The following is a 23278-nucleotide window of genomic DNA, read 5'->3' on the forward strand; positions in this document are numbered from 1 at the left end:
ATTTGTCTGCCTTCAGAACAGCTGCAGTGCAGCAATTGCTTCATAGGAAGAGCACTATAGGGTACATGTACAATGACTTTTAGCAGTCACAAATGGAAAATCGGTTGGTTTGCGACTGCTAAAGACCCGTTTGGCATGACCAACCCTATTTTGCGAGTTGGTAACCTATTACCAACTCACAAAAGGATTTGCGAGTCAATATTTTGGATGGGGCGCTTCAAGGGCGTCCCTTCCTAACAGCAAGTCAGAGTGCCTTATATGAATGTTTGTCGGCCAGGAGGCGGTCGCAAAGCATTCATATTTTACCAACTCCATGATGGTGGTGGTTACCACTTCGCAAATGAGGAGTCCCCAAGGACCCTTCCCCCTTTGCGAATGTGGTCACCAACATTTTTAAGAGCAGGCAGTGGTCCCACTGTCTACTCTTAAAAATTGACAAGGGAGCTTTTCATTTTTCTTTTTTAAATGCAATTGGTTTTCCTTTAAGAAAAACTGGATTTTGAATAAAAAGCAGTCAAGACATGGTGGTCCCCAGAAGGCCACCATCCCTGTGATCACAGTCCATTGCCATTGGGACACAAATTGTAACCTACTTCATGAATATTGATAAGGTAGGTAATTGGCGACCTCATTGGAAATTGCTAAATGTGTCTGAGTCCTTGATTGCGAGTCGAAAAAAAATCGCAATTCCCAAATAGCAAAGTAAAATTGTCATACATGCGGCCCTTTGCTCAGTAGGCGTGATGTTATTGTTGGTGTATTTTGTAAAAAAAGGTTCTTATCAAATGCAAACTCCCCAAAATAATAAAGCAATATACCTAACACACAGTGAGTCTTTTTTTCACCGAGCATTAGGGCTATAAATGGATTTCTATGCCTGGGATCACCATCCCTCGCATTGCGCTCAGGAAGGGACATCTAGTGATAGTAATGTGCTGCAAGTAGGGTCGCTGGTCGTCTCTATAACCTCACGTCCCTGTGGACGATGGGCCATCAGGTGTGAGGTTTCTTCGTTGATTGTGTTGATCCCAAATCTAAATGTAGTAAAGTAAATGTAAAATAGGGTAATGGGTGTCCTGATATTGATGACAGCTACCACACATTTGTGTCCGCTTAAGTGACATGCTGCATATTCAGATTAACCTCTGTTTAGAGCCCTTTCATAGAGAGCTGAAATGCAAGTGTACTCTTCTTTATTATACTATATCTTCATTTTTATTTTTATTGTAATGCTATTCATAGCGCCCAAGATGACTTAAGACTCAATATCACTTTACTCTAAAGTCACATTATTTTTGGTGGAGAGATAGATATCAACTGTAGTTTTTCCAGGAAAGAGCTGGATTGGCATTTACCATTTCAATTGCAGTAAAATAAATATAGATGCAAATATAAAATGAAACCTGCCAGAACTAGTTGGAAACAAAACTTTTTAAATGGTGTCCAACAAGTAATAGCACACTCTAGACAATTGTAAAAAGAAAAGTATTCAAATTAAGAAACCAGTGAATCTGACTGGAAAACATATACGTCTTCTTTGAGCTCTATGGCAAATATGAAGGAATTTTAAAGACACCAGTCGTGTTGGAACACCGCAGTCCAGTTATTCCTCTCTCCAGCCCAATCCCAACTTCTTATCCCAGTGGAAAATGTATCAGCTAGAAGCTGGTCAAATAACCGGAAAAAGAAATTAACAATAAGCCTGGGGATAAGATGAATAAATACTAATTGCAGTGGCCATTCCCCATTTTCAGGAATAAAAACAGTGCCTCACTTCTAGTTGGCAGCAAGTTTCTCATACCCAATTTACCAATGTTGAAAGTATTGGTAATTTCAGGTACAAAATTAACGATGTAGGATTGCAGGAAATTTTGTGATAGAACTCTTGATTAAGTATTTTGAAGCATTTGAATTCGTATTTTGCAACTTTACTAGACCATCACACATAATAAATTAAATGAAACATCGTGCTGATGCTCATTTTAAGTAAAATTGTCTATGAATGGCATAATTACAATTTGCAATGCTTCTTATTTCAAAGTCAGCCTATATCAGGCAGGTGAATTGGCCCAGTCCTGCTAACAGTTCCTTATCACGAGTGTGCTAAGATAAGCTATTTGAATTTAGTGCGATTGTTATTTTGTTCACTTTAGGCTTTTCTGACAGTTTTTCTCCACCTCAGACACTGGTCTGACTAGCTGGGGTGATTTCTAGGCTTTCTGCATAAGACATGTCAGCGCAATCCTTTGGTAGCCATATGCCTTTGCTGACTGTCTAGCCAGTTCGCTAAGGATTAACGGCATAGATGCATCAAGCGAAATTGCTATCGCAATCGCTGCGAAACAGCGATTGCGATTGCAATTTCCGCTCCCGCAATGCATCAAGTACAAAAGCAGCAAATAGCGAATTCGCAAAACAAAGAATCGCAAAACCATTTGGTAACCCCTATTGCGATTCCTTAATAGTGATTACCCACATTTTTTGCGAAATCAATAGCGAAATCGCAATCAAATTGCGAATTTGCTAACAAATCGCTGTTCCCATTCATCATAAATTGCAAATTGCGAAAATACCCTAATTCGCTAAAAAGAGTCGCAATTTAAGGAGAAGCAAAACCAGGTGGTTAACATGAAGTCCAATTGTTGAAAAAAAAAAGGTAAACAAGAAACAGGTGTTGGGTAAATCAAACACACTTAAGGAGACTCAGTAGGGGCATGAGAAAAGTCACAATGTCAGGTCTCTACATCGTGGCAAGGCGGCTGAGGCTCCAGGCTGCAGCCCAGAACCGACGCAGGATCCAGGAGCGCATATTCCGGCTGCGGATTACACTCCTGGGCCAGACTGAAGAGGTGATCTACTCCAAATAAAGGCTCAATGGGGCTATGATAAAGAAGCTCATCAGAGACCTTGACCCCCTGATGCAGCACCCAACACGGAGGACCAATGCCGTGCCCACCCATGTCCAGGTTCTGTGCTGCCTGCACCTCCTGGCCTCCAGCAGCTTCCAGGGGATAGTTGCAGTTACAGGGGGTATATCACAGAGCACAATGTCACGCTGCCTACAGACTTTCCTGGATGCCATGCTGAGCCGGATACACCACCATATCACCTTCCCAACAACCTAACAGGACTTAATGCAAACAAAACTGGACTTTTATCACACTGTTCATTTCCCCCATGTAATTGGCTGCATCGACTGCACCCACATTCACATCTGTCCACCCGCGGAGACCAAATACATATACCGGAACCGCAAGTCATGCCGCTCCCTCAACATCCAGATGGTCTGCAATGCGAAGACCATCATCACAGACATTGTGGCCCAATACCCGGGGAGCACGCATGATTCATTTGTCCTCCGGCACAGCGGCATACACACCCGCTTGGCCAGGGGTGATTTTGGCGAGGGACATCTCCTAGGTAAGCACACATGCCCACATACAGTATGTTAAGACCATGTTGCTGCGCATAACAGGCACTGACCCTCTGCTCCTACCTTCAGGTGACAGCACCTACGGCCTCAGTGAATGCCTCCTCACCCCATACCTCAACCCTGCTACACCACAGGAACGGCGGTACAATGCTGCGCATACACACACCAGATATGTGATAGAGCGGACATTTGGCATGTTAAAGAGTCGATTCCGCATCCTCCACAAGACTGGCGGGGCGCTCAAATACTGGCCTGAGGTCTGCTGCCGCATCGTGGCCGTGTGTGCCATACTCCACAATATTGCCACCAAGCGGAGGATACCTGTGGAGGTGTCTGGTAGTGAGTCGGAGGGGGACAACCTGCCACCTGCACATGTGCATCATGCACACGGGGAGAATCCTGCTGAAGGACACAGGCGCCGCATCAACATCACACTGAACTATTTCTAGTGCACCATACCCCTCACACAACACTGCACTCATGCATGCCACATGAATGAATGACATGAGGAAGATTTGTGTTAAAAATAAATCTTTTGTTTAGTTAACAAGCTCTCGATGTGTTTTAAATCTGCAAACATGTGTGCTAGTGTATTGAGTCATACAGGCTCTTTATCCTGAGCAGGCATGCACTGCCTGAAATGTACAGTCACTGGCGCCTCCTGCCAGACCCACCCTGTCACCTCTCAACCTCCACATTGGGAGTGTCCTGCCATGATGCAGCGTTGGGCCGGGAACTGCGGCACCTTTCAGGTTGCACTGGCACAGACAGGCTGCTGAGGCTAGATGTACCATCACTGGCATCATCCCCCCCTCTTGCATGGCCATGGCCAGATGCCTGTTGGTTTTCCACAGTGGTGGTGACCTGCTCCAGGGCCCTTGCAACATCTTGGCAGCATTGTACAATCTGTATCTGCATGGCCAGTGACCTGCGCGGCAGCTGGGAAGTTGCGTTCCCAATAAGGAGGTTTGAGCGGGTGTAGGCAGATAGCGGTGTCTGCAGCTGGTGGTGGCGTCTGCGTGTGATGTCCTGCTGCGCCACCATAAGTTGGTTGCTCTCCTTGACAGCTGCGGTTAGCTCCTGCACACTCTCAGTGAGTTGATTAACCCGTTTCTTGCTTCAAACGTTCAGCACCAGTGCTGAACGTTCTAAGAAACGGGTGGGGCCGCGTCGGCCGTTGGACGTGCGCAGCACTATAGAGGTAATGCTCGCAACGTCCAACGGCCGACGGCAGCACTAAAGGGGTTAATGTTGCGTGCAGTTTTGTAGAGCTACAGCTGCATTGCTGCCATGTGCTGTGCCTGGTTGCGGTGCACAGCAAGCATCCGAGCCTCAATACCAAGGCCTAGGTTATGTGCCTGTTGCTCCATGTCTGCTGGGGTGGCCACAGAGCGCTGCTGCCTCAACCTGCTGCTTGCCTGGGACCGCACAGTGGCTGTGTATCGTGTCTGCCTCCTGGGTGGTGGTGAGATCTGCTCCACTGGCATGCACGACGACTGGTGAGGTTGTGCTCCTCCTATGGCTGCAGGGGTGGCCCTGCGTGTGTGGGAAGGTGCTGGTGCAGGTGCTGGTGCAGGTGCTGGTGAATGTTCTGGTCCAGGTGCTGGTGCTGGTTGGCTCTCTCCCTCCGTCTCATCAGGAGTCTCCACAATGTGGAGTGTCTCGCTATCAGACGTCTCAGCATCTGCAGCACCTGTGATATGAATGAGTGCATGATTAATGATATGATTTAAGCACCTGGGATGTAGCAACATGCATGCAGGCTAGCATTCCCTGACTGGCTTTAGAGGTATGTTTCACTTGACTATTCTGACTGTGTGTGGCTATCAGGGCACATTGTCACACTACAGGTCCCACAATGCAATTGGGCGTTTGGGAGGTGCAGGGACTGTATTACTGGGGTTATAAATATGGCTTGCTCTGGGGGCTTGGGCATTGTTAGGGGACGGGGTTGCAGTTGCATGGCTCTTACCTTGTGATTGGTGTGTGGCACGGGAGGTGTCCAGTTGAGTGACCCCCACGCAGGCTGCAGGGTTGATGGTGTCCTCCACTAAGTCCTCCATTGTTGTGTTCGCAGGGACTGTGGGGTCTCCTCCTCCCGTGGCCAGTCTCTCCCCAGTCTCTCCGCAATGCGCTCAGCAACGGCTCGTGCAGGGCGTTACACCGGGCGGTGACGTCAGGCAGAGGAGGGGCAGGGTGGGGGGTTGTAAAATGCGAGATATAGACGATGTCAGGTACGTACCGGAAAAAAAAAAATTGTTGCGCGAGCTGCATCACATTTGAAGATGCAGCGCGGGTAACGAAATTCGCTTTATTTCTTTTTTTCGGTACTTACTTGACATCATCCATATCCCGCATTTTACATCCCCCCACCCCTGCCCCTCCTCTGCCTGACGTCACCGCCCGGTGTAACGCCCTGCACAAGCCGCGGCTGAATGCGCTCCTTGGCACGGCCTCTGAGGTCGTACCACCTCTTTTTGAGGTCATCGATTGACCGGTGTGTGACTCCAACGGCGATGACCTTGGCCTTGATGCGCAGCCAATTGGAAAAAACCCTACGCAAAGAGATCTCATGGAGCTGGGAGGTGATAACTCTGGAAAAATATATAGAGTTGGGCCTAATACCAAGAGGCCTACGAATTTTCACGCTATCGAATCACCCCGATACCAGCCCAGAAATGCTGGAAGAGTGGGGGCAAAACAACATGGCCTGCTCTAACAGAATGATTCTTTTCATCATTAAATATGCTAAGAAAAATATTGAAGAGCTCCATATAAAAATTAGGGATCTAGAGGAACAAATAATAGCGCTTGGAGAAAGTGATAACATTGCAAACAATCTGCGACAAATCATGGATAAAAACTTGGATAAGCATGACAACAAAATCCAAGAAAGAAAACAACGAAAATTTCTACGTGATAAGGGCGACTCAGAAAATGGAACTATCTTCACCTTTGCAAAATGCTTTGATGTACTAAAGCAGCAACAACAACTACATCCCCAGACTACACATAATAAACCAGATATCTCATTAAGTGAGACTGAATCTGACTTAAGTGATGGTGAACAAAGATCCATGGGCTTCAAAAAGCTGTCTTTTTTAGACGAAATGCAGATGCTCTACAAAGATCAACAGAATCCAAAGCCAAAAGGAAGAGGACGGGGAAACCAGAGAATGAGAGGAGGAGGAAGAGGTAAGACTGGAGGCCGAGCCCAAGGCGGAAAACCAGAAGAAGCAGGAAATCAAGGATATCGACTACGCAACAGAACAGTTATGAAAACAGTATAGATTCCAACAAAACGTATCCAAAACTCACTGTCAACCTGTCGGATTACCAATTATCTACAACTGAGTGTACTTTGCTAGGAAAAGGACTGACGTTCTATCCGGACAAACACCAAGATACTGTGGAAACACGGATAAACTTATACAAGTTTGTTCGTAAACTCAAACTGAAAAAGTTCTTTGCCAAAGACAGAACTGCAAGAACTGACAATCCAACATCCACTGAATCAAATGGCAATGAGGAACAAGAAGACTTTACAGTCACTGATGCAGGAGGCCTAAGAACTGCCTACAAGTTGATACATGAAATCTCGGAAACAGAATTATAAGATACTCAACTACTCTCCGAGATGGGGATTCCATCAAGCACTAATCTACGAACTAACCTAAAGAACAAGTCAAAGTTCTGTCCCATACTGCTTCCAGGTAACCGCATAGACACATTTCACGATCTCGTGGTGACAGACCTGGAAACCATGAAGAATATAACTACAAGAAAAGAGAACTTAACAGTGGAGGAACACAAAGCCCTAAACGCCTTACAAATGAATATTGCCATCGAAATCACACCAGCAGATAAAGGTGGCAATATTATGATCCAAAACAAAACGATTATATTGAGGAAGCATATCGTCAATTGAATGACGTGACAAACTATAAAGAGTTAACACATGATCCTATCCCGATAATGATGAGCTTCTTACATGAATCTATCAATAACTGGCATGATAAAGGACTGATCAGCAAGGAAGAAAAAACCTACCTTACAGTACAATATCTGATAGTCCCAACTATTTACTTTCTGCTAAAAATTCGCAAGACTCTACACAAACCTCCGGCGCGGCAGATAATTTCAAGTTGTGGGTCACTATGTGAAAATGTGGTCCCGTGAGAGTGCTGCTCCAACCATTTGAGATAACAACTTCAATTCAACAAATGTCATGGCTCACTGGCTGCAGCTCACGGGGCATTGGACTGGGCTCCCTGGATTTTAGTTGGATTTCCTGCTCTGCTGGCTCCCGGTCGCGGCGACCGCTCCTCGGTTGTGCTGCTGGACCCGGCCACACCGCCCACACCGCTGCGGGACTGCGAGGCAGTTCCCAACACACCTGCAGCCTCTTCCCGCAGCGGCTACGCCCCCCCGCCTGGCTCATCCATAACTGTTCGTAACACCCGCTTTGCGGGTGCTACTCACTGGCTGCAGCTCACGGGGCATTGGACTGGGCTCCCTGGATTTTAGTTGGATTTCTTGCTCTGCTGGCTCCCGGTCACTGCGCCCGCTCCTCGGTTGTGCTGCTGGACCCGCCCACACCGCCCACACCGCTGTGGGACTGCGAGGCAGTTCCCAACACACCTGCAGCCTCTTCCCGCAGCGGCTACGCCCCCCCGCCTGGCTCATCCATAACTGTTCGTAACACCCGCTTCGCGGGTGCTACTCACTGGCTGCAGCTCACGGGGCATTGGACTGGGCTCCCTGGATTTTAGTTGGATTTCCTGCTCTGCTGGCTCCCGGTCGGGGCGCCCGCTCCTCGGTTGTGCTGCTGGACCCGCCCACACCGCCCACACCGCTGCGAGGCAGTTCCCAACACACCTGCAGCCTCTTCCCGCAGCGGCTACGCCCACTCGCCTGGGAGGATTAAACCCAGGTTTCTCATTCCGCGCTGCGGGACGCGCGCGGGACGAAGCGCGGGGCTAAGCCCGGGCAAAGGGCGGGCCCTCTGAGGCCCTCGTAGGCTAGTGTAGGCTGGGCTGGGCCTACTCTCTTACGCCTGTATTGAATTGGAACTGTGGACCTCGATACAGGCGACGGACATGGCAACGCCGTCTGAGGAGGGAATCACTGGGAAGGCAGGTGGATTAAGAAATGGGTCATTGGACAAATATTTTTCTAGGGTCCTGGGTGATGGCGATAAGGAAACTTCCATGGCAGAGCGTAGGGCTGAGCGTCGTCGCTCTGTTGAAAGTATGAAAAGCAGGTCCCTTACCGATACCGCTCTTCATCCTGTCGCCCAGGAGGGAGGTTCACCTAACATTAGCGAGGATCCACTAACCCAGGATGGCGTCCCTCTTTTGTTGCGGGATTGTACTCCCACTCTCTGTTTGCCTCCCGATCAGATTGTAAGTGTCTCCCCCCATCCTAGTCTCTGTTGTACGGCTGCAGATCGAATCACCCAGACCCCCACTGCAGTAAAGCCAAGGAAGATGAAGCCGAAACAACTAGTTGTGGTGGAGATGCATGGCCCACCACCCAGTAAGAGAAGAAGGAAGTTGAGGGGAGGGCAGGGTAAAGCCAAAACTCCCCACTCCGATTTCGGTAAAGCATCAAAGCCCCCTATCATTCCTGATATGGCAATAGTGGAGGTGCCAGAATCTCCTTCAACTCTGCCACTACCGTTAGTAGTGGCTTCACCTGTCATGGGTACCAACACCACAGACCATGACACTATTCCTGGGGACCCACCACCGAGTGCATTACTTCCCGCTACATCATTGGGGAATTTGGAATTCTTACTCAGGTCCCTTCTCCTGCCCATTAGCGAGAGCATAAAGAAAGTTGAGATTAGACTGACCATTCTGGAGACTGCCATAGGTAGTATGGTTACTTTAGCTAAAGCCCAGGTGAGTGGGGCTGCTCCGCCCACAACCTCGGTTAGGTTATCCTCTACCAATGCTTCAATTGCCCCATCCCAGCCCCCCAAACCGAAGTCACAGTCCCATGGTAGGGCCGACCCCGTTTGTCAAAGACCGCACCCTCTAAAGCCTATAAACATCCCAGTAGCAGGGCCAGTGGGCGATTCCCAAAAGGGACCGATAATGGCCCCCACAGGAAATATGCGGGAGGAACAGGGAAGCGCCAGACACATTAGAGCTCCAGTGACCAAAGGGCCACAAGTGGAGATACCTCCACAAGCGGTGCCTTTTGTGGTCGTCTTGACAGGGGTTCCGCCGTTATTAGATAACAAGAGGGAGGGCTACGCTCAATTGAAAAATAAAATTATACACTGGTTGAGTACTTATAGGCCCATTTCACATAACATTGATGGAGACATAGTGCACGTCAGGCGGCTCAATTGGTTGGGTAGCAGATGTAAAGATATTGAGGGTGATCTGGTGGTGGTTAATTTTAGAGACCCGCGCGCAGTGGATTACATATTAAATTGGCCCACTGGAAATGGGTACAATTGCATTACCCCACGGGCTCTGACATATTTCTACCCTAGATCAGTGGTGTTTCCCCCAACCTATGCAAGTGGGCTCTACCCCTCCAGACCCAACCCCCCGCCACTATATAGTAATAGGTATGCTCCTTATGGCCAGTACCCCGCCCAGGCGGCTGACTCTTTTGGCTGGATCACGGCACCCCAGAGATACAATAGAAATAGTAATAGCAGAATGGAGCACTTGAGGCCCTTTACCCCTCTGGAGACAGGCAACAGGTTCTCGTTGCTTTCCGGTATGGAAGACTGCGACTGATGTCTACAGTCTAAGGGGGAGAGGGGTGGCCGACCAACTGTGGCTAATCCAAAGGGTACAGATTTTGAGACACTAAGGGTGGCAAGATGTAATGACAATAGACAGGTGGGCCCCTTAGTAGCCCAAAGTACGGATAGTAGCATCACCAGAGTCACTACGGATGTATTGTGTATAGACACCGTAGATGGTAGCATTGTATCCCCCAAGTCATCCACCTGTGTGGACGCCGTTCCCATGCCCAAGGAGGGGGGAAGGTGCGGGAGCAAGGGGGTCCCTGGTATAGCTCCTATAGGTCACAGGGTTATACACCTGTTATCTTGGAACGTGGCAGGGTTAAAAAGGAAGATGGCTCTACCAGAGTGGCACACATTCATTGAGAAGTTTGATGTTTGCCTGTTCCAGGAAATCTGGAGTCTGCTCCCACTACACAAATCCGGTTAAACTACATATTTTTCCCCAGCAGTAAGCAGTGGGAAGGGTAGACCCGCGGGAGGACTATTGGTTTGGATCAAAATTGATCTGGATTGGGATGTTGTCATTCAAGATTCAGTGTGTAGGGATGTACTGCACCTCTCTAGGGGATACATTGAGGGGAGCAGGCTCGAATTATTTAATGCTTACGCTAGAGGGGCACCGGGGGACACTTCCTCAGTAATTTTAACGAGTTTAGACTTAGCATTAGCTAAGTGTCCCCCATCTGCTAAAATTATAGTGGGCGGGGATTTTAACTGTACCTTTGAACCCCTTTCTGGGGATGATCCTTTGGGTACTGAGGGGGAAGATTCTAGATGGTCTATCCCAGCCTTGTCACTACCCCCTATTCGAAAATGGTCAGCAAGGGCAATACAAATTAATGCCCTTATAGGTAACACAACTTAAGAGCACTCAACGGCAGGACTATATCCGACAGCGTTGGTGCAATGACCTTCAACAGGCTTAATGGTCCGTCTAGAATTGATTACATCTTACTGGATGTTAGATTGTGGAAAGACCTAATAGATATGGAGGTGGTGGCTACACAGGATAGTGACCACAACCCCCTCTGCACTAAGTTTAGGTGGGGTAACCCCAAGGGTGGGGGGATGAGTGCTCCCTTGAGGTTAACCAAAGAGGTTGTCCCTTACAATAGTAACCGTAGGTTGAAATGGGATAAGGCCCAATTTTAGGAAGATCAACTTGGGAGTATAAAATCTCTTGTGGTAGATCTGACCTTGGACTTGGCGGCATGGGAACAGGGAATGGGAAGAGCCCCGGAGTCACCCATTGCCTTTGATACAGCCTACAAAACGACAATAGAGCAGGTGAGCCAATATTTTTTATCCAAAGGGAAAAGCCATAGAGTTAATAACACACCTCCCATCTCTAGTAATCCCTGGTACTCGGTCCAGTGTAAGGGAAAAAGGAAAGAGCTAACAGCTGCCCTACTTAAAAAAGATCCCTCACTAGTTAGAGCGGCTAGGAAGGACTATTTAAGGGTAAGGGCACTGGCCAAACGAGAGTGGGAGGAACAACATTGGCAGGACCTAAACTGTGCTGTCAGCATGAGGAATTCAAGGTTATTCTGGGACCTTATTAATAAAGCTAGGCAGCAGAGCGCACAGCCTTTAGCCGCCCACATAACAAGCCAGCAATGGTTTGACCATTTTTCGGCACTATATGGTGAAACTGAAGTCCCCTCTTGTCCAATGGTAGCTAGGGGTAGAGAAGGGGAACTTATAGGGGAGCTCGAGGACCCATTCTCGCCCTCGGAAGTAGTAGTGGCCATCAGACATCTGACCCCGAAGAAGGCGGCTGGCCCGGATGGGATCCCGGGGGACCTTTTGATAGAGGAAACTAGGGCTTGGGCCGAACTAATTGCCATTATAATGAATCTGATTGCCAGGGGTCACCCCGTGCCAGATTCTTGGAAGGGGGCAGAGGTGGTCACTGTGTTCAAAAAGGGGGCTAGAGAGGACCCTGCCAATTACAGACCTATCAGTCTGATAGACGTGATTCAGAAAGTGGTTGGCAGGGTCATCATCTCAAGGGTTGGAGCTTGGATGGAAGAGGAACAAATCCTCTCCCACCCCCAAGCAGGTTTCCGCCAGAAGGTGGGTACGATGGACCAGGTCTTTCTCTTTTTTGTCATCTATTGGAAGTCAGTTACCATCAAAAGGGGTAGCCTTTACATGGCTTTCATAGATCTCAAAACGGCTTTTGACCTGGTCCCTCGAGTAAAGCTGTGGGAGACATTGGAGAAGATGGGTTTCCCCGGGTCTCTTCTGAGTTTTATTGTAAGGCTCCACGAGGGGAATTATGCGAGGATCAGATGGGGCACCCAGGGCCAGCTGACAGATAGGGTGCCCGTGAGGAGGGGAGTACACCAGGGATGTGTTATGGCACCGACCCTCTTCTCTCTGTTTGTGAATGGAGTGGTGGATCATCTGAGAGAGGAAGAGGCGGATGCACCATCCCTGGCGGGGGAAAGAATCCCCACTCTACTCTTCGCGGACGACACCATACTGATCTCTAAATCCCCGGCGGGACTCCAAAAGCTTCTGCACCGATTCAGCACCTTTTGTATAGATAGAGGACTTACCATTAACACCTCGAAAACTAAGCTCATGGCTATTTTACCCTTCCAAAAGATTTAGAAATAACTTTACGCTCAAAGGGGCACCCTTGGAGTTGGTAGATTCATTCGACTATTTGTTGGTGCCGGTAAATAGTCGGATGAATTGGAAGGACCACCTGGCCAAAATGTTACTTGGCCATAAAAGAGTGTCAGGGGTGACCTTGAGGGAGCATCGGGAGTCAACGAGTAAACCTGTGGCACCGGTCATGGCAATCTATGAGGGCCAGATACTCCCGACCGCACTATATGGCTCCGAGCTGTTGGGGTTTGAAAATGTTTCAGAGCTAGTTGCAGCGGAAAACAAGTTTCTGAGGGACTTGGTGGCTCTTCTTGTTTCTACTCCGCTAATTCCCTTGCGGCTAGATCTGGGCAGGCGATCCTTTAAAGATCTAGTGCGGCTGCGCCCTCTATTGTTTTGGGCTCGGTTGCGAAGGACCAGGGAGCTCGCCAAATATGCTGCTGGGCTGGATGAACTAATATTGCTCGACATCGGTAATAAGATTGGATGGTTGAGCAACGTGAGGCAGTTGGTGGTGCAATTGGGCCTGAGGGATGTGTGGGCGAGTCAAATGCCACCCCCCAAACCGGTGATTAAGAAGTTATACTGGGACTGGGTTCAGGCAGAGGCAACACGCAGTGGGGTTGGGGGTTTACTCACTGAGCGGTTTTTAGAGTTTAAATGGTCTAGGAAGTTGGAACCCTTCCTCGACCTCATAGCCAAGCCTCTGGATAGAGCCCTTTATTTAAAACTCAGGTATGGGACCCTTCCGGTGCACAAGTTCACCGCGGGGTGGACTAACACTGGTGGTCCTTCGCCCCCCTGCCCCGGGTGAACTTGTGTCCAAAGGAGTCTGTGGCGCATTTACTTTTTGCCTGTCCCGCTTATAAAGTTGCCAGGAAGGTCTGGTTGAAACCAGTATGCATGGGGTTGGGTTTGAGGTGCCATAGAATGGCCCTACGAGTTCTCACCACTGACCCGTCTTCCTCTGCCATGGTATGCGGGGTGGCTAAATATCTGAGTAGTGCATGGTTGACTCGCACTAGGAGGATGAAGATACATTCCACCCCGCCAAATAGCTAGCAGGCCCTTATTGGCAGGACGCCTCGATGATGACTGGATGGATTTGAAGTCATTTTAATCATTATGCAATAATGTACTGATGAGGATGTCTTGGCTGGGGCCTCATAATAATCACCCAATGTACTGTATAATGTGCAGGTTCCAACTTTTTAACAAGGGAATTTTATCGTTGATAGTTTTTACTAATGTTTTTACTGTATAAAATGTATTCTTTTATGGTGAGAATCTTACCGAATAAAGATTTATACTACTACTACTACTACTACTACTACTACTACTACTACTACTACTAAATGTGGCACTTTATGTGGAATATTTTTGGGCACTGATAGTTCCAACGCTGAGCTCATTTGTAAAAGATGCTGGGGACTTTTTGAGAAATATCATGGAGACAGAATGGCAACAAGAATATTGGTTAGCCACAATAGACGTGGTATCATTGTACACGTCTATACAAAATGACATTGGCATAAATGCAATCAGATATTTCCTTAAACAAAGACCGATATCAGAATTGAGACATACCAACATGCTGATCGAAATGATAACATTCTGCCTTGAGAACAATGTGTTCCTTTTCAACAAGAAAATATATGCACAAATTTGCGGATGTGCCATGGGTGTGTCTTTCTCTCCGAGCTATGCAAATCTCACCATGGGATGGTGGGAGAAATGCATAGCTTGGAGAGAAGAAAACGAACCATACACCACGGATGTGGTGTTATGGCTCTGCTTTATTGACGACCTTTTCGTCGTCTGGAAAGGGTCCAAAAAGAAATTGATTGAATATATTGGCGTACTGAACAACAATGAAGTAGGTTTAAAATTCACTTTCAACATTCAGAAGAAGGAAATAGTTTTCCTAGACACTAAGGTATACGTCAAAGACAATAAACTACAAACAACCGTGTACAGAAAGAAGACATCTACTAACAGTGTTCTGCACGGCACAAGCTTTCATCCCACCCCTTTGAAACAGAGCATACCCTATGGGGAATTTCTACGGATGCGACGCAATTGCTCGGAAAATGTGGAAATGGAAAAGAAATTTGCCGAAATCAAATCTCGATTTGTCAAACGTGGATACAAACAACTGACATAGCTCGAGGAGAATACAGAGCGAGATCTAAAACGAGAGCATAAACGCTAGTAGTGAAAAATAAAAACACAGAACAAAATTACGACAAACCTCGTTTGATTCTAACGTATTCCAAAGAAAGTTTCACAATTCGTAAAATCCTAACAAAATACTGGAGTGTCCTAAAAAAAGACCCAGAAATTGGAACCCTGATAGGGGACAGACCCCTAATCACATATCGCAAAGCTCCATCACTCAATGATACTCTAGTGAACAGCCACTTCAAACAACAGAAACCAAAATCATGGCTTCATAAACAGCAGCTAGGATTTACGAAGTGCCACTCGTGTAAAGCAAGTAAGGTCGGACAAAATCTCAAATCAATTATTGACCAAAAAGGGAGGACCTTTGAGATACGGGATAAAATAACATGTGACACCCAATTTGTTGTCTACCAAATACAATGCATTTGTGGCAAAAAATATATCGGCTCCACGAAATGTCCTCTGAAAAAAAGAATTTTGGAGCATATAAGAGCCATTGAAAACAAAGACTATAACTATGCAATTTCAAAACACCTAAAAAGTCATCCTGGGAAAACATGGAATGACATTAGATATTCAGGCATAGCAATGGTCAAAGAAAATGAGAGCGGTGGAAACCGGATTCAGAAATTGAGACTTTTGGAGTCAAAATTAATCATTCGCCTTAAAACAAGAAGCCCGTGGGGCTTGAACGCGGATGAAGAGATGCATGTACACTTGTGACATTGGTAACTTTATAATTTGATGAATACCTTTGAAGGAACTTTCTTATGACCTAAAAAACATATGCTGATTAAGTTTATAAAACTTTGGTCGTTTGACAGAAAGTGAAGACTTGATATATATCACATAATGAACAAATTTGGTTTATATTTTGAAACACAACAGAAATTAGTAAGCGTTTATATGCTCAAAGATACTTGTTTAATTGATTTGTTATCCTTGTGAGGAGTGTTGTATGTTTGGGGGTCCATTAATTGAGAAAGAGTCAAAAAGGGCACTTAGCCGATACTGACTCATTGACACTCAGTCAAGACTGACCAGCTACGCGAATTTGTAGATAATTGCAACTAGTGGCACAGATGTAACTTTATGTCTAGCTCACCCAATTCATGCTAGTTATACAGAATAGAAGCGATAGCACGTTTCTGTTCTTAATGTTAATACCACAGTCCAACTCTCCGTTACACAAAGCTAAGCTCGTAATTGAGCCGTTTTGCAACTACAAAGCCCATAATGCATCTTGATTTGCTAAGTGGAGTCTTCTGTATAAATATGAGAAACAAATGATGGACAACTGTTTATTTACCGTGATCAGGGACAGATTCTGCCCGAAACGCGTAGGTGGGGATCCTACAGGATTAATAAATCACAGATGAATCTTTGAGTGGTGTGCGGCGTCTTCTTCATTGAGGATTTTTGCTATAAACACACATATATATATATATATAGGTAGTTATAGTTAGGACCTAGTTACCATAGGAAAATCGCAATATTCTATTCCCAATAACTTTGACGCTGATTGACAAATCTTCGCGAAATTTTTAAAACTTATGGCCTGCTTCGGTCTGCTTCTATCTTAAAAGTTTTGGGGTGATTCGGCAAGCGGGGGCCGAGAAAAAAGGGGGGTCCTAAGACGTGTTTTCTCCATGTAATTTCCTTAGGATACTTTAGACATGGCTACAGCCCGAACTCCTGAACAAAATTACACCAAATTTAGCAAAAAGATAGCCCTTGGTTCAGAAAGAGCCCTATTTGTTAAATAGTGTAGATCAGTTCAGTAGATTTTAAAATATTAATGGAAAAAGAAATATATATATCTGGGCGGAGCCTAACCACACAACTCATGGTGAGATCTGATTGGCTGTCAGCACTTCATCCAAGAAGTGTTGGCAGCCATCTTGGGACCAATATACATGATAGTAAATAAATTAAAAATCATTGCAGTTAATAGAAGGTTTTAAGACTTTAGTTACATTATAAATTATTTGTTGATGTACCATACTCATTTTAGGAATTGTGGTGTGTTCTAAGGTAATTTTACCATGTGAAAAAGCCTTCTGCTGGGATATCATGAAGCATGTTTGAGAGATAACTATTTTCTCATGCTTTTGCCACAGAGGTTTGGAAGGTGATCTATAAGCTAAACTGAGAGCATATTTTCTGTAAATTCACATTATCTTTCTCAGTCATGTGAGAATGAAGTCTGACATTCTCAGTAAAACATGTACATCCAACAAGGGCAGAGACTGTCAGTTGATTCCTTTGTGTTCTACTGCAGCTTCCCAGAGTGTTCTAAAGAACAACTAGTTCACTGATAGACCTACTTATGACAAACGTATTGCACACCTAAAGCCATCTTGATTGGAATCAAGTGGTAAATCTTAAAACATTTAATTTAAAAAGGAACAAAATGAGGGGGTTCATTTTGCCATAGAAAGTATGATTAGTGCTGCAGAAAGAAAACTTAGGGTACATTTTGAGTGACTTCTCAAATCCTCTTCTATTTCATTAAAAAATTCTGACATGCAGACTGAAACATGAACTTTCAATACCAGCAACTTATGACAAAAGTATGGCACACCTGAAGCCATCTTGATTGGAATAAAGTGGTAACATTTAAACATTTAATTTGCAAAGGAACAAAATGAGGGGGTTCATTTTGCAATAGAAATTATGATTAGTGCTGCAGAAAGAAAAATTAGGGCACATTTTGACTTCTCACATCCTCTTCTATGTCATAAAAATAATCTGACATGCAGACTGAAACATGCACTTTGAATACCAGCAGTAGACTTCCCTGGTGAGCAGTAGCTTTACTACAGTGATCTAATGAGCAACTAGAGTGCTAACATTCAGAATTTATGGCAAATGTGTGACACATCTGAATGCCTTCTTGATGGAACCAAAGTCAAAAACTGAAAGTATTTCCTACTGAGGAGACTGCAGTAAATGAGGAAATTAGGAAACTTCATAACAAATAAGTCTCCCAAGATGGCCACCAGAGAGAGACAAAAGAGCCCAAATGTAGCACAATTATCATCCAGATGTAGCCCATGTATAGCTCAATTGCAGAATGTCCCAGAGTGTTCTTAAGTACAACTAGAGTGCTTACTGTCTTACTTATGACAAAAGTATGGCACACCTGAAGCCATCTTGATTGGAATAAACTGGTAACACTTAAAACATTTAATTTAAAAAAGGAACACAATGAGGGGGTTTATTTTGCCACAGAAATTGATTAGTGCTGAAGAAAGAAAAATTAGGGCACATTTTCAGTGACTTCTCAAATCCTCTTCTATTTCATTAAAAAATTCTGACATGCAGACTGAAACATGCACTTCTAATACCAGCAGCAGAATTCTGTGGTGAGCAGTAGCTTTACTACAGTGATCTAATGAGCAACTAGAGTGCTAACATTCAGAATTTATATCAAATGTGTTGTTCTATAGCGTTTTAGGACCCTAGTGTAATTTTCCCGATTCATGCTCTTATATAGGTATAAAGTATTGTATCGTTATATAGGCATAGAAATCATAACCATATTAATACATAGCTCAAGTAGTCCTAATACGGCTCGGCTACTTCCACTAGTTCCGAAAATCTACAACGATTTCTTGGAAAAACCCACCTTCAGCAGTCAGGGACTTCCCCCTTCATGAATATTGATTTATCCAAGAACTCATGGAGTTTTCAGAGAACTAAGTCTCTGATGACGTTATTATGTCCAATCTTACGTCAAACTCGGCTCAAGGTATAAATATGCCTACATTTTCCCAAGCAAGACACGGTGGTTTGGAGCAGTTCGACTATCTACTTGCCCGACGCAACCTGCCGAGGCAAGTGCGAAAGGAAGCCGACCCTCCAGCAGACGCACTGAGAGAGACGCTGTCTTTTCTCTTGCCGAGAAATCCAGCTCCAGTGTTTCCAAGCTACCCTTGCGGGTTGTTGGGAAATCGAGTCCTGAGAGAGAGAGATACCAGACCTCCTTCATTCTAAAACCAAGGTACGGAGCTGATTAGACCCTTAGAGAATTCTTGGATTAGATTCTTGGCAAAAGAATACTGAAACTAAGCTACACCTCACTTACTTCTTCCCTTGAACTAGACCTAGATTACCTACACCGGGGTACGCGTATTTTAGAAGCACCAGTTGAGTACTTTAAGTCTTTATTTATTAATGTATGTATTTTATGGCTTAGAAACCATATCATGCTTTTACAGTATTATTTCATAATACTCTTCGTACTGTACGCATTGTACTTTGCAACCAGTACTACGATTGTAGCAGTTAATTTCTTCTACATGAGAAAGAAGACTGTTCAATAAATAACCTTTTATTGAAAACGCCTGTCTCTCTATTTCTCTGCACCTCTGGTGAAACGAAGATGCACGATTGACTGAATGAAATAACTATCTATTGTTTCCGCGACTCTAGAGATACATTTCTTATTCTTGGTAAACAAAGTTGTCATGTTTATGCGGTTATCCGAAACTAATCCCTTATTGTGTATTCGAGAATGTTTCTAGTGCTCTCTGAGCTAGCTGGCACTCACAATTTAGTCTAATATATTCGATAGAGACCTAGTAGACCTCAGTCCTACATAAAATCTATAGGATATATTATTCCAATGAGCAGAGCCTATTGGGAATATTGGAACTACACTACATGGCGCCCAACGTTTGGTAAGGCGATAATTTAACGCTAGATACTAGAGTAACTCAGTCGTGCTTTTCACACAGACCCCTTTTAGCCGTAAAATACTCCAAAAGACATCTGGAGTGGGTTAAAGAATATAATATCCACCATAACTGAGTAGGACGAAAATTCTATGTATTAGTTTTTGGTTTGTTCAACTTTGAAGGATACAGTGTTCCAAAATATTGGGCACCTAATCTTTGTTTCCTTCAAACTTGCTCCGCACACTTTCGGTCAACAGAATGACGGATAGTGAAGACGAAAGGGAGAGAGCTGCAGCAGCAGCTCAGGCAGTTTTAGACGACACAAGTCTCCAACAGAATGACCGGATGCTATACTCATCCCAGTAAATATAAGGAAAACAATTACTATAAAACTTATAGAAAATGGAGTATCATCGAGAGGTGGTAAAGTAATATTTGTTATAGAGGCACATGAATATCGGCAGACAGAGGTATTCTATTCATGGATTCTGTTTCCTGCAGCAACTCCAGTAACACACGAGTTCCACTACTACAAAATAGAGGAACCTCCAGCAGAATACGTTCCTTTCGAGGACGTAGAAATTCCACTAACTTACCAAGAGCATCAGCTCTGGTTTAAAGGCGCCCTACAACATCAAAATCACATTACCAGGCTCGGTCCACTAGGTAGACCAGGAGCAACATGGCCGGTACTAGCCAGCTATACACCACATCCTGACATTGAAAGGATGACAGGTCCAGAACTGTTAGCTCAGCTAAAACAGCTAATAAAAATACATAGACAGTTGGTTCAATATGTCATGCGGACTTTAATAGTCCAACCAGCTGTAAGAATACCACAGCACACCCCTCATCAGGGGAACACAAACAAAACAACACCACAGACTATACAGTCAGTAACTGGTTAGCCCAGAAATGTACTCAAATTGAGGCAGTATTTCCTGATAGTACACCTCATGAGAAACACAGGATTCTAACAATCTGTTTACCAATGGAGATTGCACCACACGTAGAGTACTGCGACACTTGGGGTCCAGTCTTTGCTTCAATCTACACAAAAACACATGGTGTTCCATTTGTGGCAGTAATACCAGAAGTTCTGAGACAGATTCAAAATGAATACGGTCCAGAACCGGCCTTGAATCTTGGTATGAAGTTACTGAAAGATTTCAAACAGGTCTCGGCTATACTATTAGCTAACATTAAAGGTGAAGCAGCATCCGTGGCGATCCGCCAGAAGCTAAAAGAAACAGATATTACTGAGCAACCATATAAGCTTTCCAGAATTATTGAAAAATCTTATGAAGAACTAGGTAGAGATAGTTTGGGTGGGAAACCAGTAAAACTCCAACTAACTGAAAATCCTGAAAACGTTTTTATTAAAAATAATCTCACTACTCCTAAGAAGAAGTGGGAAAACACCAAACAGACACTTCCTAAGAGAAGCTTTCCCAGTCTAGAGGAAGGTCTCCTCAACAGGAGCGCTCGGAAAAGAGATATAACCTTCGAAATAGGGATAATTTGAGATAACCTGATAGATATCAAGACATTGATACACGTTCCTCTCGTACCTTTCAGACTTCATCGCAGAAATCCGAAAGAAGAGGACGATCAGAACAAAAAGAACACGTGAAGTCAAAAGACGAACAGCACGTTCCAAAAAATAAGAAAACTCAATTCACCAAGAAGAAGGTAGTAAGTCTAAAGATCAGACATGCCGAGGATCTTGAGGATACAACTTAAGAACGGGGAGTGGGCCCAGATAATACTAGGCAGCGCAGCAGAGGTCACCATAGCTCGCAAGTTCCTGAAGGATCATCTAGAGACAGTGGACTTGAATGAATGCATTCATGTTGAAACTGCCGACACCAGGGTTAGTGTACCCCATAAGTTATATGAAGAAACACTCCGGATGGAGGGGGACGTAACTAGGAAAATAAAGGCACTCTTTTGGGAGAAGCTATCTAAGGGTTATGACATTCTTCTAGCTGAACAAGACTGGCCACCTGAATTTGTCAGGGAGTGCCCACATGGCGAAGAGATAATTACGCTAGCCTTCTCTAATCACATTCCAATTCATAAAAAATACACCAATGCAAGAAAATGGGCTGTAGCCAAGGCTCCTGCATTGTACAAAAATCATGTAGGATGGGACTCTCCTCACCATAAAATCCAGTTAAAAAATCAACCTACTGCTCAGAGGCAGTATCCAGTTAAGCAAGAACCTAAAAAACAAGTCAAGGAGATCTTAGATCAACTTGAATACCAAGGGGTGATTGAAACATGCACCTCATCTATGAACAATCCTTTGTTTCCTGTCTCCAAGCCAGACAATACGTATCATTTAGTTTTGGACTACAGATACTTAAACTCTTGTTGTAAAACTTTTGCAGTACACAATGCACACAGTGCAGCACTGATGAATAACATTGTGCGTAAAAAGTATAAAACCACATTAGATATTTCTAACGGTTTCTTCTGTCAAAACATTGCACCAGAAAGCAGGTATTTGACCGCTTTCTCCATCATTGGGAACACAGGGACAATTCTGCCGTCCCCCCCAGGGATTCAAGAATAGTCCAGTTTTTTTTTCAGCCAGAGTAACAGAGTTACTACAAACGCATGATGATGAGGCATTATCCTATGTCGATGACATCTATCTTACAGACGATGATTTGGACATGCACTTGAAAAGAGTGAACACCATAATACTTGGGTTCACTTCTGAAGGGTACAAATTTAATTTTAAGAAATCTCGAATTGCCCACCTCAACGTCCTATTCTTAGGATACAAGTTATCAAGTGAAGGCAAAAGCCTGGCAATGAACTTTCTAGAGAAAAGTGCGCTGCTTCAACCTCCAAAGACGCTGAAAAACATACAGTCAATTCAAGGTTTACTAAATTTGGGAAGAAATTATGTTCTAAACTATGCAGAAAGGGTTAGACCTCTCTACGAACTAATAAAACCTGATTTCAAATCAACTAATTGGAATCAAAAACACACAGAAATTTTGCGTTCAGTGCAAACAGACATGTTAGCAAAAACACAATTACAGACACGCGACGACGTACGCAACCTTGTGATTCGGAACATCCCAGGGAAATGCGGATTCACATACCTAACCTTTAATGAAGGTGAAAAGTTACCAATAGCTTACAAATCACACTTGTGCACACAAGCTGAAATGAAATTCACTTCTACAGAAAAGATTCAGACAGCGGTTCAAACTGCAGTAGCAAAAGCGAGAGCTCTAGCGCAGGGTAAACGCATAATGATCATTGCACCTATACCTGCTTTAGAGGCAGTGACAAAAGCGAGCATTCTAAATGCTAAGGCTTTACATCCGAGATGGATACAATGGGTTAACTCTCTTGCTGCAACAGACGTTGAATACGTTTTTGACCCCTACTTGAAAACACAAGAATTTCTACAATACGAACACGAATGTCCTCTGCCTATTGAAAATCTGCCTCTAGAACATTACGGATGTATAATCTATACAGACGGATCAGCACAGCCCACAATTGGGGGTAAACAAGCCTATAGTGCTGCATGCGCGATTGTTAAAGGTCGCTGGCGCAAAG

At 44.8% G+C, this 23278-nt stretch overlaps 1 protein-coding gene across 3 annotated transcripts in view; it reads right to left on the reverse strand.

Moving 5' to 3' along the window:
• HHLA2 (HHLA2 member of B7 family) overlaps window positions 1–23278 on the reverse strand; it is a 348356-nt gene that overhangs the window by 238604 nt on the left and 86474 nt on the right. The window lies entirely within an intron of this gene.

Source organism: Lissotriton helveticus, chromosome 11 (assembly GCF_964261635.1).
Source record: "Lissotriton helveticus chromosome 11, aLisHel1.1, whole genome shotgun sequence".
Lineage (NCBI taxonomy): Eukaryota > Metazoa > Chordata > Amphibia > Caudata > Salamandridae > Lissotriton > Lissotriton helveticus.